Source organism: Oncorhynchus keta, chromosome 3, assembly GCF_023373465.1.
Source record: "Oncorhynchus keta strain PuntledgeMale-10-30-2019 chromosome 3, Oket_V2, whole genome shotgun sequence".
In the NCBI taxonomy this organism is placed as follows: domain Eukaryota; kingdom Metazoa; phylum Chordata; class Actinopteri; order Salmoniformes; family Salmonidae; genus Oncorhynchus; species Oncorhynchus keta.
In genome coordinates this window covers 13,551,300-13,567,647 of record NC_068423.1, presented here as the reverse complement: position 1 = coordinate 13,567,647, position 16,348 = coordinate 13,551,300, and the positions used below count along the sequence as shown (strand labels likewise).

At 45.2% G+C, this 16,348-nt stretch overlaps 1 protein-coding gene across 2 annotated transcripts in view; it reads right to left on the bottom strand.

The window, feature by feature from the left end:
- LOC118367064 (unconventional myosin-Id) overlaps nucleotides 1-16,348 on the bottom strand; it is a 132,115-nt gene that overhangs the window by 6,329 nt on the left and 109,438 nt on the right. The gene's annotated exons all lie outside the window — the stretch shown is intronic.

Sequence of the window (16,348 nt, the reverse complement as noted above, 5' to 3'; positions counted from 1 at the left end):
GTGCCTTTAAACAGCTTGGAAAATTCCAGAAAATTATGTCATAGCTTTAGAAGCTTCTGAAGCTTCTATTTGGTTTGGTCAGGGTGTGATTTGGGGTGGGCATTCAATGTTTTGTGATCTACGATTTTGTATTTCTATGTTTTGGCAGGGTATGGTTCTCAATCAGGGACAGCTGTCTATCATTGTCTCTGATTGGGAACCATACTTAGGTAGCCCTTTTTTCCTCCTTTCTTTGTGGGATGTTGACTTTGTTTAGGGCACATAGGCTTTGAGCTTCACGGTTTGTTTTTGGTAGTGTTTATTGTTTTGTTCGGCGTCATTTAGATTAATAAAAGAAAATGTACGCTCACCACGCTGCACCTTGGTCCTCTTCGGAGAGGAGGACAGCTAAGCTACCTTCCATCCTCCTCTGGCTACACTGACTTCAATACAAAACCTAGGAGGCACAGTAATTAAGACAACTTCCAGAGGACGTCCTCCAACCTATCAGAGCTCTTGCAGCATGAACTGACATGTTGTCCACCCAAACAAAGGATCAGAGAATTAATCTAGTACTTAAATCATAAGCTACAGCTAGCTAGCACTGCAGCACATAAAATGTGGTAGTTGACTCAAAGAGACAGAAAGACAATAGTTGAACAGTTTCAAATTAATTTCTTCAAAAACAAAAGAGAAGCAGCGTAAAGAGAGAGATAGCTATATTTAATATTTTTTTCACTTTAATTTACTTCGCTAGTTAATGCAGCTAGCTAATTTAGCCTACTCAAATACCCGGCTCATACCGAGAGGAATGCTATTTATGTTGGATAGCCTTAGCCAGCTAGCTAACACTGGAACTCTTCCAAGTCAAGGTAAGCTGTCGGTTGTATTAATCTATTGCAATCGGGGCCCGCTAGTGTAACTGCTAAACTGCTTGCTGTACACTGTACTGCGTGATTTGCCTAATAGAAACATTCGTTTTCAACTGTTGGACTAATGATTACACCCTAAATCAGCTAGATGCAGGCAGGAGTGTGCAAGGCAGTATTGAATGTGCCACTGTTTTGATTCTCCAATTTGTCTTTTGAAATGTGCACCGTTATAAACCTTCATTCATAGGCTTGGTTGTAGAAACCTCATGATGGGTATAGGGAATATTTGAGTATCATGTAATAGCCTAAACCTATGGATTTTACATTGAGCTGGGTGAATGGGATATGAATGAGAGTCATCCAATATGCTGTAATAGAAATAAAGCCATGCTCATAAAAAAAATAAACATCCTCCCTAATCTTAAACAGCACCGGCCGCCAATGACACACACAGACGTTGCATAGAATATGTGTATTGGGACATCTTTATATGTGGTTAATACTAAGAAACGCTTAAGAAATAATTTTATCCATTGTAAAATCCCTGTGATTCTGGTAGACGAAAATGCTACGAAAGCAAATCAGTCGACTGTTGACGCCTCATCAATCCAATACTAAGTGACCAGTCTTAATCGAGTTATCTCCCCAGGGGGACACTCAGACACCACTGCCTCTCCTCTCCTACTAGAAAAAAACATGATTTCCTACTCTCTTCCCCAGTAACTGTCTCTTCTCTGACTTATGAATCCTCTACCTCAGCCTCTCTGAGGATAAAGTGGAAGAACAGGAAGAGAAGTAGGGAATCTTCTTAGAGGTTGGGGACCGACAGGGCAACCTATCTGCATCCACGCTACACCGCTGACTCATCCTTTTAGGAGTGTTTTTGTCTCGGCGCCAAGCTCTCCTGTCTCCTGCAAAATATATGAGAACTTCCCATACTTAAGAGATACAGGTAAAGTCACTCAGAAAAGCCACTGTGGCTTGCAGAAGACTCTGGGCTCAGTATAGCCCATTGTTGCAACATGCAACAATATTTATAATTTTACTGAGTTATAGTTCATATAAGGAAATCAGTCAATTGAAATAAATTAATTAGGCCCTAATCTATGGCGTTCACATGACTGGGCAGGGGCGCAGCCATGGTTGGGCCTGCGAGGGCATAGGCCCACCCACTGGGGAGCCTGGCCCAGCCAATCAGAATTAGTTTTTCCCCACAAAAGGGCTTTAGCTGTCCAGGTGGCTGGTCTCAGACGATCCCGCAGGTGAAGAAGCCGGATGTGGAGGTCCTAGGCTGGCGTGGTTACACGTGGTCTGCGGTTGTGAGGCTGGTTTGACGTACTGTCAAATTCTCTAAAACGACGTTGGAGGCGGCTTTATGGTAGAGAAAAGAACATTCAATTCTCTGCGAACAGCTCTGGTGGACATTCCTGCGGTCAGCATGCCAATTGCACGCTCCCTCAACTTGAGACATCTGTGGCATTGTGTTGTGTGACAAAACTGCACATTTTATAGTGGCCTTTTATTGTCCCCAGCACAAGGTGCAACTGTGTAATGATCATGCTGTTTAATCAGCTTCTTGATATGCCACACCTGTCAGGTGGATGGATTATCTTGGCAAAGGAGAAATGCTCACTAACAGGGATGTAAACAGATTTGTACACACAATTTGAACGTTTTAGAGAAATAAGCTTTTTGTGCGTATGGAACATTTCTAGGATCTTTCATTTCATCTCATGAAACATGGGACAAACACTTCACATGTTGTATTTATATTTTTGTTCAGCGTAAAATAATTGATATGTGTAGGTATATTATATTTAGACCATTTAAAATCTTCTCTGAGAGACTTTAAAGTCCCTTTCAATGGGCTATGCTGGGAAATACCTATCAAGCTAACTAACAACAGAGGACTTGTTGTAGTGTGACGCAAATATGTGCAGATTACTGCAAATCTGGACAGTGCATGTGAATAGACTGTCTGTGGCAGAGACAAAGACAGACCAGATGCTCAACAAGAGTGCAGGTTCTATGCCAAGAACAGCACGCCTGCCCCGAGGGAGGGGCTCCATAGGGTGCTGTTGATGTGGATCGGAGATGGAGAGAAACCCCCACTGTTCGCCCGTCAGATTGAATTTCCCTGCTTTCCTTAACAGCAGTTCTAAAATAAAACCTGCCCGCCTCCTCTGATCAATACTGAGATTGTGTGTGTGTGTGTGTGTGTGTGTGTGTGTGTGTGTGTGTGTGTGTGTGTGTGTGTGTGTGTGTGTGTGTGTGTGTGTGTGTGTGTGTGTGTGTGTGTGTGTGTGTGTGTGTGTGTGTGTGTGTGTGTGTGCGCGCGCGCGCGTCTTTACTGACATTTTCAACCTCTCCCTGACCGAGTCTGTAATACCTACATGTTTCAAGCAGACCACCATAGTCGCTGTGCCCAAGGAAGCGAAGGTAACGTCCCTAAATGAATACCGCCCCGTGGCACTCACGTCTGTAGCCATGAAGTGCTTTAACCTGTTACTCCTACCCCCTACTTTTTCGAACATTCTGTTAAAAATCGCGCAACATTTCAGCGCCCTGCTGCTCATGCCAGGAATATAGTATATGCATATGATTAGTATGTGTGGATAGAAAACACTCAGACGTTTATAAAACTGGTTAAATCACGGCTGTGACTATAACAGAACGTGCGTTTCATCGAAAAGTGCAGGAAAATCTGATCACTGAAAATTGGAAAATATATCAATGCGCCACTTGCATGAATTGTCTATGGGAAAGCAAATTACCTGGAGCCGAGATTGCAATTCCTACAGCTTCTACACGATGTCAACAGTCTTGTCATTTGCCTAGGCTTTGTTTCTTGGTCAAACGAAGAAGAGACAGCCGATTTCTTCAGGTCTCGGACCGGATATTTTGTTTGAGATTTACCCGGACATTATTTCCAGACGTACACCTATCGAATATACATCGCCTCGTGATCAATTTGATCGCTTATTAACGTTTACTAATACCTAAAGTTGCATTACAAAAGTATTTCGAAGTGTTTTGTAAAATTTTATCATCGACTTTTTTAATTTAAAAAAATTACGTTACGTTATAAGACGCTATTTTTTTTTAGTTTATCACACAGTCTTCATAGATCGATATCTAGGCTATATATGGACCGATTTAATCGAAAAAAAGACCCAATAGTGATTATGGGACATCTAGGAGTGCCAACAAAGAAGATGGTCAAAGGTAATGAATGTTTTATATTTTATTTGTGCGGTTTGTGTAGCGCCGACTATGCTAATTATTTTGTTTACGTCCCCTGCGGGTCTTTTGGGGTGTTACATGCTATCAGATAATAGCTTTTCATGCTTTCGCCGAAAAGCATTTTAAAAATCTGACTTGTTGCCTGGATTCACAACGAGTGTAGCTTTAATTCAATACCCTGCATGTGTATTTTAATGAACGTTTGAGTTTTAACTAGTACTATTAGCATTTAGCGTAGCGCATTTGCATTTCCAGATGTCTAGATGGGACGCCTGCGTGTCAGGTATGAGCAAGAGGTTAAAAGGCTGGTCATGGCTCACTCACATCAACAGCATCCTCCCGGATGCTTTCTCACCTGGACAACAGAAACACCTATGTGAGAATGCTGTTCATCGACTACAGCTCAGTGTTCAACACCATAGTGCCCACCAAGTTCATCACTAAGCTAAGGACTCTGGGACTAAACACCTCCCTCTGACACTGGATCCTGGACTTCCTGACAGGCCGCCCCCAGGTACTAAGAGTAGGCAACAATACATCTGCCACGCTGACCCTCAACACTGGGGCCCCTCAGGGGTGTGTACTTAGTCCCCTTCTGTATTCCCTGTTCACCCACGACTGCGTGGCAAAACACGACACCAACACCGTCAAGTTTGCTGACGACACAACAGTGGTTGTCGATCACCGACAACAATGAGACGGCCTATAGGGAGGAGGTCAGAGAACTGGCAGTGTGGTGCCAGGACAACAACCTCTCCCTCAATGTCAGTGAGACAAAGGAAGTGATCGTGGACAACAGTAAAAGGAGGGCCGAACAGGCCCTTATTAACATCAACGGGGCTGTAGTGGAGAGGGTCGAGAGTTTTAAGTTCCTTGGTGTCAACATTACCAACGAACTATCATGATCCAAACACACCATGACAATCGTGAAGAGGGCACGACAAAACCTTTTCCCCATCAAGAGACTGAAAAGATTTGGCATGGGCCCCCAGATCCTCACAAGGTTCTACAGCTGCACCATCGAGAGCATCCTGTCCGGTTGTATCACCGCCTGGTATGGCAACTGCTCGGCATCTGACCGTAAGACGCTATTGATGGTAGTTCTTGAACTGCACTGTTGGTTAAGGGCTTGTAAGTAAGCATTTCACGGTAAAGTCTACACTTGTTGTATTCGGCGCATGTGGCAAATAAAGTTTGATTTGATATGGGGACAGTATGCTCATGTGTTTCTGCTTATTACTATTGTCTGTGGGGGAGCGGCTGGGGGTAGGAGAGTGTCGAGACGAACCAATGGCCCACATGTATCCGATAGATAGCCAACTCCTCTCACAAATTCAACACCCAAGCCAAGCGGCCAACCCCCAATCCAGTATTCCACAACACGAGCAAACATAATCCAGCCCGAGGAGGAGGTATAAGGAAGGAGGGGGGAGAGAAGGAATAGAAATGGTGGATAAAAGAGTCTCTACAGCCGTCATTTCCACCTCAACCATCCACCCTCTCCCTCCCAATGGATCTGCATCCACTCTCTCACACGTCTCCCATGTTCCCCGCCAGCTCCAACCTAGACATCCCACTGGAGACGGAGGGAAAAGTAAACACACCTCTTTCAGGTCGCTAAAGGTTCTAGCCAGGCGGCACAGCGGGTTTAGAATTGTCCTTCAGTCGCGTCACAACAGAGAGAGTGATTCATAGTTCAAGGCAGTTCCGCTGGCATCGGCGGCACTACAGGTCAGAGAGAGGTGGTTAGTGAGATGATGTTGGAGTGCTTTCAACTCAGTTGAACAGTTGAAGGTATGAATATAGAGTCTCGGCGACTCAACTGAATTTACAACAAGGTCGCCATTAGCCAATGCTTCCGCTGTCTCGCCAAATCACACTTCCTCTCAGTTTCTTCTCAGACATGTCTCTTCCAGCCTCTTCTGCCCCAGAATATCCAATGTGATATTAAACCACAGAGAAATCAACAACAGGAAGCAACAACAAAACTGCTCAAATGCAGGAACTCCGACCCTTCAAAACAGCCCGACAACCATTACAATATTTAGTAAGCTGTGAAAGTGCAGATATCTTCCTCTCCTCCTCTGTGTCTCTTTCTCCACCATTTATTTCATGAAAAGAAGAGCTATATACTCTAAAATGGTGGAGATGACTAAGTAGGTCATTTAAAAATGTCTTAGCAGCAAAAAGTCTATTGATCAATGAGCCCTGAACGTAGAGAAGGAGAAGAGGAAGAGCACAACCAATCTGAAGGAAAGAGAAAGAAAGAGGGAGGAAATGGAGACACGAGAGAGACAAGCACACAATAACACACAATAACACACAATACACACACACACACACACACACACACACACACACACACACACACACACACACACACACACACACACACACACACACACACACACACACACACACACACACACACACACACACACACACACACACACACACAGAGAAAGCAGCCTAGCACTGCCAAGGAGTGTTGATCAAAGCCACTGTAGCCTAGGTCAGCTAAGTGCCTAATGTACAGTAGCAGTGGAGGGAGGGGTCAAAAGGCCTTAACTATAGAGATCCTATAATGTAACTCCACACTCTTAATCATGTGAGGCGGCAGGTAGCCGAGTGGTTAGAGCATTGGGCCAGTAACCGAAAGTTTGCTAGATAGAATCCCCGAGCTGACAAGGTAAAAATCTGTCGTTCTGCCCCTGAACAAGGCAGTTAGCCCACTGTTCCTAGGCGGTCATTGTGAATAAGAATTTGTTCTTAACTGACTTGCCAAGTTAAATAAAAAATATATAGTAGAGGTTCAGCTGGTCCTGTAGGACACGTGTGTTGTACCGCCGTTCGTTACAACCTTCGCTGACAATAAGGTTTTATTTAATGTGCTTCAGAGTACATGATATGAAATATGAATGCATTATAAGAGCACAATAATTGAACGGGAGGGACGACCAATACTAAAAATCCACTTCCAACAGGACTTAACCAACAGTTGGACCTCAGTACCTCCAGGCTCTGATCAGGCCCTACACCCAAACAAGGGCACTGCGTTCATCCACCTCTGGCCTGCTCGCCTCCCTACCACTGAGGAAGTACAGTTCCCGCTCAGCCCAGTCAAAACTGTTCGCTGCTCTGGCCCCCCAATGGTGGAACAAACACCCTCACGACGCCAGGACAGCGGAGTCAATCACCACCTTCCGGAGACACCTGAAACCCCACCTCTTTAAGGAATACCTAGGATAGGATAAAGTAATCCTTCTCACCCCCCCCCCTTAAAAGATTTAGATGCACTATTGTAAAGTGGCTGTTCCACTGGATGTCATAAGGTGAATGCACCAATTTGTAAGTCGCTCTGGATAAGAGCGTCTGCTAAATGACTTAAATGTAAATGTAAATGGATTGGATCGTCTCATCATGCCTACTGATGGGACTGATAACGTCAGTGTGAACCGAACACGTTTTAGCTGCGACAGTGGAGACAGCGGAGACAGGTTTAACGAACGGCAAAGTGAGACCAGCTCTACTCCCATAAGGGTAGAGACACTACTATTATCAGGGGCGGTACAGAGTATTCATCAGTCCTCCTAGACAGATAACCGAGACAAAGACACACCTCTTCTGCTGTCCTCGGTGTTGACGTCCTCTCTTTATTGTTTATGTTCATTTAACTAGGAAAGTCAGTTCACAGCAAATTCTTATTTACAATTGACGGCCTACCCCGGCCAAACCCGGACGACGCTGAGCCAATTGTGCGCCGCCCTATGGGACTCCCAATAACGGCTTGTGATACAGCCTGGAATCGAACCAGGGTCTGTAGTGACGCCTCTAGCACTGAGATGCAGTGCCTTAGACCACTGCGCCACACGGGAACCCCCTTTAAACGATCAGCAGGGTCAATGACTGTGATACGTCCCGGAAGTGGACAAAGCAAAAGCAACTTCCCCCTGAAGGACCGTTGATAGTAGTACACACTCTACACGGACAGCTGAGTCTTCACACTGATGGAGCCACAATGGCTTCACAACAGGAGTCTCCGTCCATCTTAAACAATCACGCCTGGCTCTTCAAATTCTCCAGTTTCTCTTCTCTCCGTTCGGTTCAATAGGCCTCGCATGACACTGGTCAATGAACCAGAATCCCTCGTGTCTCTCTCTCTTCTTCTGAAGCACCCAGTATAATCACATGGGTGGCTGAACCACTGAAGGACCATCAGGGAAATCAATATATCGATGAGGATGAGTCAAGCGCAGGGAAAGAAAAGCAAGAAGAGTGTCTTCAATGGGTTTCTTCATTACAGATGGAGCGACCGCTCCCTTTTAAAAGAGACTCGGCTCTCACTTTGTCACCCCAGCCAAAATCAATAGATCAACGAAGACGCCATTCCTTCCAGCTTATCGATGCTTCACGGGTCCGAGTGACATGGGGGAAGGGGACGAGGTTTGCGTTTGGAACCGGGATAATAGAGTTGACAGGCCCAAGCTGGAGGTGACGGGGAAAAGACGAATGGGGAGAAGCGAGGGATCAGAATGATCAGGAAAAAGAGTGGAGGGTAAAGGTCAAGCGGGGGCTACATCTCGGTATACTGTACAAGGATCGAGAGGCTTGCAGCAAGATGGTAGAGTACGTGGGTGTCTCTGTGTGAGCGTAGGTGGAAAGGTAGGAAGGGAGGCCAGGGACCTTTCACCCCAGTCAGGGGAGGGGATGTCTGGGGCCACAACACCACTCTATGAGCATGGTAGAGGCCTGTTGACCTGCACCTCACTGCGTCTTTTACTGGTTGGTTGGTTGGCAGGCAGGCAGGCAGACAGCACTGCAGTGGTGCAGGGACCCACGCAGAGGGAAACTAGGTCAGATCCCATCTCTCTCAGACACACACACACTCAGTCTACACCCCTCCCCTTCAATCACTCCACCAACCAAGTGACCCCCCCAGGCTGATATTAAATATAAAACAGAGCAGGACTCTCTACTGTCCAGCAAAAACAGTGTGTGTGTGTGTGGTGGCTGTAGCCACATGTAAGTGTGTTATAATGACACGCGCACGCGCACGCACACACACACACACACACACACACACACACACACACACACACACACACACACACACACACACACACACACACACACACACACACACACACACACACACACACACACACACACACACACACACACACACACACACACACACACACACACACACACACATTTATGCAGGAGGTAGCAAAAACACCATTTTACCGTATGCTTTTGTAAGGCAAATGAGTGTTTATACGGATGTCTATCATTGGTGCTCTGCACAGTTTTACATGATAGGAATAGTATCCAATCCATCACCTGGATAATGTATAAGGATGGAGACAGATCCATTCATGGCACAAAAAAAAATACTCTCCCTCCCTCTAGCCCCCTGTTTCTCCCTCTCCCCCTCTCTTTGTCCTTCCTACAGCTTCTGTTTACCTGTCTGACACTGTTTTTCTGCCTCCCCATCCTTTTCCTCTCTTCTTCTCTGTCACTCCCTCCACCCCCCTCTCTCCCTCTCTCCCTCTCCAGAGGAGATGAGTTAGTTCTCAGCCAGCAGGGTTATTATTGGACTAAATACCAGACAAACATGGATCGGCTGGTCGCTATGGCAACTGCATCTGCAACACCGCACAGGGAGGGAGGGAGGTAGGAAGTGTAGGAGGGATGGAGGAAAAAAGGGGAGGAATGCTGACAAACAGAGGGGGGGCAGAGAGGGAGGGGGGAAGTGGGAGGGAGTGAAGGAGGGATAAAGGAGAGGGAGTGGAGGGGAGCATGACTTCCTTAAGTCTGAAATGCTCCACTCAGCATAAAGGGTGACCTTGATGGCGTAGGGAGACAAAATCACCAGTTAGCAGCACGCCGCCTCTGTCTGTCTTAGTGTCTTTAAGCGTGATGATGATGATGATGATGATGCCATTTCAAATTACACAGGAAAGTGCAGCACGACACATTTGTTCACGCCAAGCAGCACTTCTTCAAGGTTTGAATATTCATCACGCTTCCGTTGTACTGACACTGCAATAACACAAACTTAACGGATCGTCTTTCTCCAGAAAGGAAAACAGATGCCTACCTTCTCTGCCCGGGGAGGAGAGCAGAGAGGATTCGCCAGAGCAATCAGCGGCCTCAGACTTCTGCTACCTGGCTGACAACAAGCAACAGATCTGTCACAGTCTCTTATATCTCCTTCTCTCGCTCTCCTATGGCTCATCTTCTCTCTCATGAGTCAGCAGTATGAAGCCCATAGCCTCTGTATTGATCTGATGTAGCCTTTTGGTTATGTTCTGACCTGGGGCTGAACTGAGGGCTTGAATTGATCATGTAACTACGCTGCCCTGTCAAATCTGGGCCAACCTCAATCTGTGACACACATAACAAGGGAGAGAGAGGGGGGGGGGGGACAAAAGAAGAGAGCTTGAATGAAAGGAAACAACAAAATGGTAGAAGGACTAAGCAAACAGTTACGTCCAATAACTGGTGTCACAAAGACATGACCAGTATTACAGCGCAGAAGTGTCTCATATCTTTAGTTTGTCGGGCGCCCTCTCTCCCTGTCTTTCCCTAGTGCTATTACGCGAGTGATGCTTTCCTTCTTATTACCGGGTTAGGCTGGGCCCAGAATAACACCATTCATCTCCACAGTGGGAGAACACAGGAAAGAATTCCTGGAGAGAGAGAGAGAGAGAGAGAGAGAGAGAGAGAGAGAGAGAGAGAGAGAGAGAGAAGAAAGAGAGGGCAAGAAGAGCGTGAGAGAGAGCGAGTGAGAGTGGAGGAAGAGACAGCGACAAGAGACACACACTCATCCATCGTTTGCCTTCACAAGGATCTCTCCCTCCACCCTCCGTGTCAATACTTTCTGGACTTTCAGTAGTCACTGAAACAGCAAGACAACAGCAAGACAACCTACCACAGAACGCTCTTTTCTCAGAACCCAGTAGTTCAAATACAATGGCGAAACAAAGCTACATCTAGGACCGAGACCATCACAACAGAGTCATCTCTGTCAGGGACTTACACATCTCACAGTGGAACGTTCTCATTGGATCGGGTTCCACTGGAGCACAATGTATAGTTTAGAAACCATAACAAAGGGAAGAGTCATCTCTGTCAGGGACTTACACATCTCACAGTGGAATGTTCTCATTGGATCGGGTTCCACTGGAGCACAATGTATGCACAATGCACAATAGTCCACCCATTTTCACCTACCTCATCCCCACAGTTTTTATTTATTTACTTTTCTGCTCTTTTGCACACCAATATCTCTACCTGTACATGATCATCTGACCATTTATCACTCCAGTGTTAATCTGCAATATTGTAATTATTCGCCTACCTCCTCATGCCTTTTGCTCACATTGTATATAGACTCCCCTTTTTTTCTACTGTGTTATTGACTTGTTAATTGTTTACTCCATGTGTAACTCTGTGTTGTCTGTTCACACTGCTATGCTTTATCTTGGCCAGGTCGCAGTTGCAAATGAGAACTTGTTCTCAACTAGCCTACCTGGTTAAATAAAGGTGAAATAAAAAATAAAACATAAAAATAGTTTAGAAAGCATAACAAAGGGAAGAGTCACTACATGGAAAAGTAGGGAAGTAGGTCTGAGTCCGAATCAGATGGACATTGAGTAGAAAGACATAGCTAGACGTTTGAATTTGGACGTGAAGACAGAGCTTGTGCATTGCTGGTATTTCACCGAGTTAGCTTCTTTATAATTCCTGAGAAAAATGAATAATTAACAAGGAGGCTATTTTTAGGACAGGTGTGAACTGGTGATCGGGTAAGCTGAAAGTAATGCACATGTAATGTACACTGACTATACCAAACATTAGGAACGCCTTAATTTTGAGTTGCATCCCCCCTTTCACCCTCAAAACAGACTCAATTCGTGGGGACATGGACTCTACAAGGTGTTGAAAGCGTTCCACAGGGATGCTGGCCCATGTTGACTTCAATGCTTCCCACAGTCAATTTGGCTGGATGAACTTTGGGTGGTGGACCATTCTTGATACACACGGGAAACTGTTGAGTGAGAAAAACCCAGCAGCGTTGCAGTTCTTGACACAAATCGGTGCGCCTGGCATCTACTACCATACCCCGTTCAAAGGCACTCAAATATTTTGTCTTGCCCATTCACCCTCTGAATGACACACATACACAATCCATGTCTCAAATTGTCTCAAGGCTTACAAATCTATCTTTAACCTGTCTCCTCCCCTGATTGAAGTGGATTTAACAGGTGACTTCTATAAAGGGATCATAGCTTTTACCTGGATTCACCTGGTCAGTCTATGTCATGGAATGAGCAGGTGTTCTTAATGTTTTGGACACCCAGTGTGTATCAGGGTCATATACAGTCAACTGTAATGTACTGCATGTAGGGTGGATGATGTATAAGTAGTGGTCAATCCTCCTCCTGGAAAGCTGCTGATGTGCCCTTGAGCAAGGCACTTAACCCGTAATTGCTGTAAGTCGCTCTGGATAGGAGCGTCTGCTGAATGACTCAAACGCAAATATAAAAACGTACTGGGTATGCATGCAGGCTTTTGATCCAGCCCTGCAGTAACACACCTGATTCTACTAATGAGTTGTGTGTTAAGTGTTGTGGTGTGTTGTGCTACAGTGGGGTGCATGTCAAAAGAACATAGGTCTGGGCTAAATATAGGAGAGAGAGAGCAGAGCAGAGCAGCTCATCACCTTAAATATTTAATCTCTCCTCTTCTGAGTTGGAAGGAGAGGGGTAGGGAGGGAAGGACGAGAGGGAGGGATGGGGGAAAGGGAGGGGCAGGAGAGATGGAGGGGGGTATGAGAATGATAGAGTGAGAGAGAGGAAGAGAAACAGATGGAGGAAGAGAAACAGAGAGAGAGAGAGAGAGGGAAGAGAAACAGAGGGAGAGAGAGCAAGAGAGAGAGGAAGAGAGAGCGAGAGCGAGAGAGGGAAGAGAAACAGAGGGAGAGAGGAAGAGAGAGGATGAGAGAGCGAGAGCGAGAGAGGGAAGAGAAACAGATGGAGGAAGAGAAACTGAGAGAGAGACAGAGAGAGGGAAGAGAAACAGAGGGAGAGAGAGCAAGAGAGACAGGAAGAGAGAGAGAGCGAGAGAGGAAAGAGAAACAGAGGGAGAGAGAGCAAGAGAGAGAGGAAGAGAGAGCAAGAGAGGGAAGAGAAACAGAGGGAGAGAGAGGGAGAGGGAAGAGAAACAAAGAGAGGAAGAGAAACAGAGAGAGAGAGAGAGGAGAAACAAAGAGAGAGAGGGAAGAGAGAGACAGAGAGAGAAGAAAGAGGGAGAGGGAAGAGAAACAGAGAGGAAAGAGAAACAGAGAGAGAGAGAGAGGGAGAGAGGGAGAGAGGGAAGAGAAACAGAGAGAGAGGAAGAGAAACAGAGAGAGAGAGAGAGAGAGAGAGAGAGAGGAAGAGAAACGGAGAGAGAGAGACGGAGGTACAAAGAAGAGGAATGAAAATAGGGGAATGACAAAAAAGGAAAAAGAGATGAGAAAAGAAAAGAGCGAGGGAGGAAGTGAGAGCATGGGAATATAATCCGTTTTCATGCAGAAGCGGCTGGACTATTTGTGAGTTTCTAGACAACTGTTGTGCGTCACAGCCGATAAGAGGGTTATGTTCTTATTCACATGTGGAGCAGAATTCGCCGCGTCTGTTTTACTCTCAACAGATTTGGCCCCGATACATTCTGAGAGGGCGCCTATCTACTCGTAAAATATGACAGCTTTGACATTTCTTGAACAAACCCGTCAAGTCGCGAACTCAATCTGAAAAGTAGCCTTTTGCCCCCCCCCACCCCCACCCCCCCCCAGTGAAATAATCCCCCATATTGAAAGTTGGAACTCTCATACACAAACTACACAGAGAAAGAACCACTGTTATTTGGAGTGGGGCTTACACAGTGTCACTATCACTCTGCACTGCACATGCTGTACATTTGGGGAATTAAAAAGCCAGCCATTGACACTGGGTCCCTGTGTGTGATGTAAGCTGCTATGGTGCTCTGCTCAGTATTGTGTGGGCTGTGCACCATGCTGAAGGACAGATAAAGGTTACATCTACAGGGATGTGTAGGGCACATAACACATTATACACACATTATACACACATTATTCAAACATTATACACACATTATACAAACATTATACACACATTATACACACATTATAGCTAAGGGATCTTAGCTATAATGTGCTACTAACAATTGGACACCACGAAATTGGGGAGAAAAAGGGGTAAAAAAAAAGAATGGTTCCCCACCAAAGGACATCCAACTAACTTCACACAACTGTGCATTGGAGTCAACATGGGTCAGCATCCCTGTGGAACGCTTTCGACACCTTGTAGAGTCCATGCTGAGAGTCCTGTTCTGCAACTCAATATTAGGAAGGTGTTCCTAATGTTTGGCGTACTCAGTGTACATGGAAACACACACTGAGATGTCTCGGCGTGGCCTTTTGTTCTGGCCACGTTTCATTGTGATAGATGGGCCTCGATAGGAAGCACATGGAGACTAATTAAGAGGGACCCAATGGCAGAGGGCTTTCTCTCTCTCGGTCTCTCGCTGAGAGCGCGTATACAATGAGACATGATAGCATCGGAGCAGAGGCGTATTCAGGCACATCCCCCCCCCCACAAAATAGACCCGTTTCAGACCAGAGGAAGGATATGATAAAGTGCCTTGGCTTAATTATAATGTAGGTATTCTACAGCAGGGAAAACATGCTGCAATCATCTATCATACAAGGCCCAACTTAAAAACAACACGACATTAATGCTTGTTCTCTTGTCCGGGACAAGTAAAATAAATAATAATAATAATAATAGTCGCACGAGAAGAATATAGTTTTAAGTTGTCTGAAAGGGCAAGTAAAAAAGTAAGTAATGAAAATCACACAAATCACGATATCACAAGCATTGGAATAATATACAAGTCACTGTGTAGGTGCTACGCATATTGGCTACAGCCTCGCGTCCAAACCGATGCTGACATGAGGAAGGCGCCAGAAAATGGAGCCAAACTTTAATGACACTTTTAATGACAGAAATATAGGCTAAACGCCAGTCAGGGTTGACAGGTATAATGAAGGATAATTAACATTAACATTTGAAAGGCTCGATTTGGTTTACGTTCTGAAGGCACGGTCGGGTCAGATCAAATGGTCAGACTACCGGGGAGTGAAGGACAGTGCCTGACAGGCACCACACATCACCCACCTTGAATCGGAGCAAAGGTGGTCAGCATTTTGAAACTATTTAAAGATATACTTGTTTAAAACCTGGATATTTGATGTCCTTTTATGAAGCAAGTCTAACCTGGTTTCAAAGTAGCCTAGTCAAAATACGACCAAATGCTGAGGGAATTACTTAAACACTTAATATGTCATTGAAACCAGCATTTTTCAGGTAAGATTGGTTTTCAAATCAACTTTATTTGATTGTGCAGCAGCAAAAGGCATAATCCTAGTCATATTAGTAACCCGAGCCAGTTGATGCATCTTTAGATCTCCTCTCTTCATTTGTAACGGATATTTTAATCTCTGTCACATGAACCCGCTCATGCGTGCGGTGAGAGCGGTGGTTTGTCGCTAATAGCATTTCGGAACATTAGTGTGTAGCCTACAGCCATGTGCACACAGTTGATCTTATAATATGAAGAAATACAACTTCATCAACATTTTAAGATAAACGGTCTGACCTGTTGCATCTGCCTCATTGCTTTTACATTTTCTTCATGTTCAGCGGTATGAATTTTGGATCTGTCGTCCCAGAACTTTTGAACCGTAGACATATTTTGAATCAACCAACGGACAACGGGACACCTTTAATTACCAGCCCTGGGGGGAATTATTTTATAAAAGACATAACAAGTATTTGGTTTTAATTGTAATGTTGTAATATTTGATAGGCTACCTAGGGTGGCCAACCATCCTCCAGGAGAGCCTTAAAGGGGCAGTGTTGTATTTTGAGACAGCCTTGAATATGTAAAGAAGCCAACAGGCAGAGTGTAACGTACATTTTTGTCTGATTCTCTGTGGTAAAAAAAAAAGATAGTAATGCAACAAAACACAAATATTTTGGGGGGGACAAGTGACTTGAGCTTTTGGACAAGTAAAAACAATCTGTCCTCCTTGTCCTAAGGACAAGTGTCGAAACAAGTTCAAAGTCAAGCCCTGGTATATAATAGATGTACAGTACCATATCAGGTGGGACAGTAGAGCA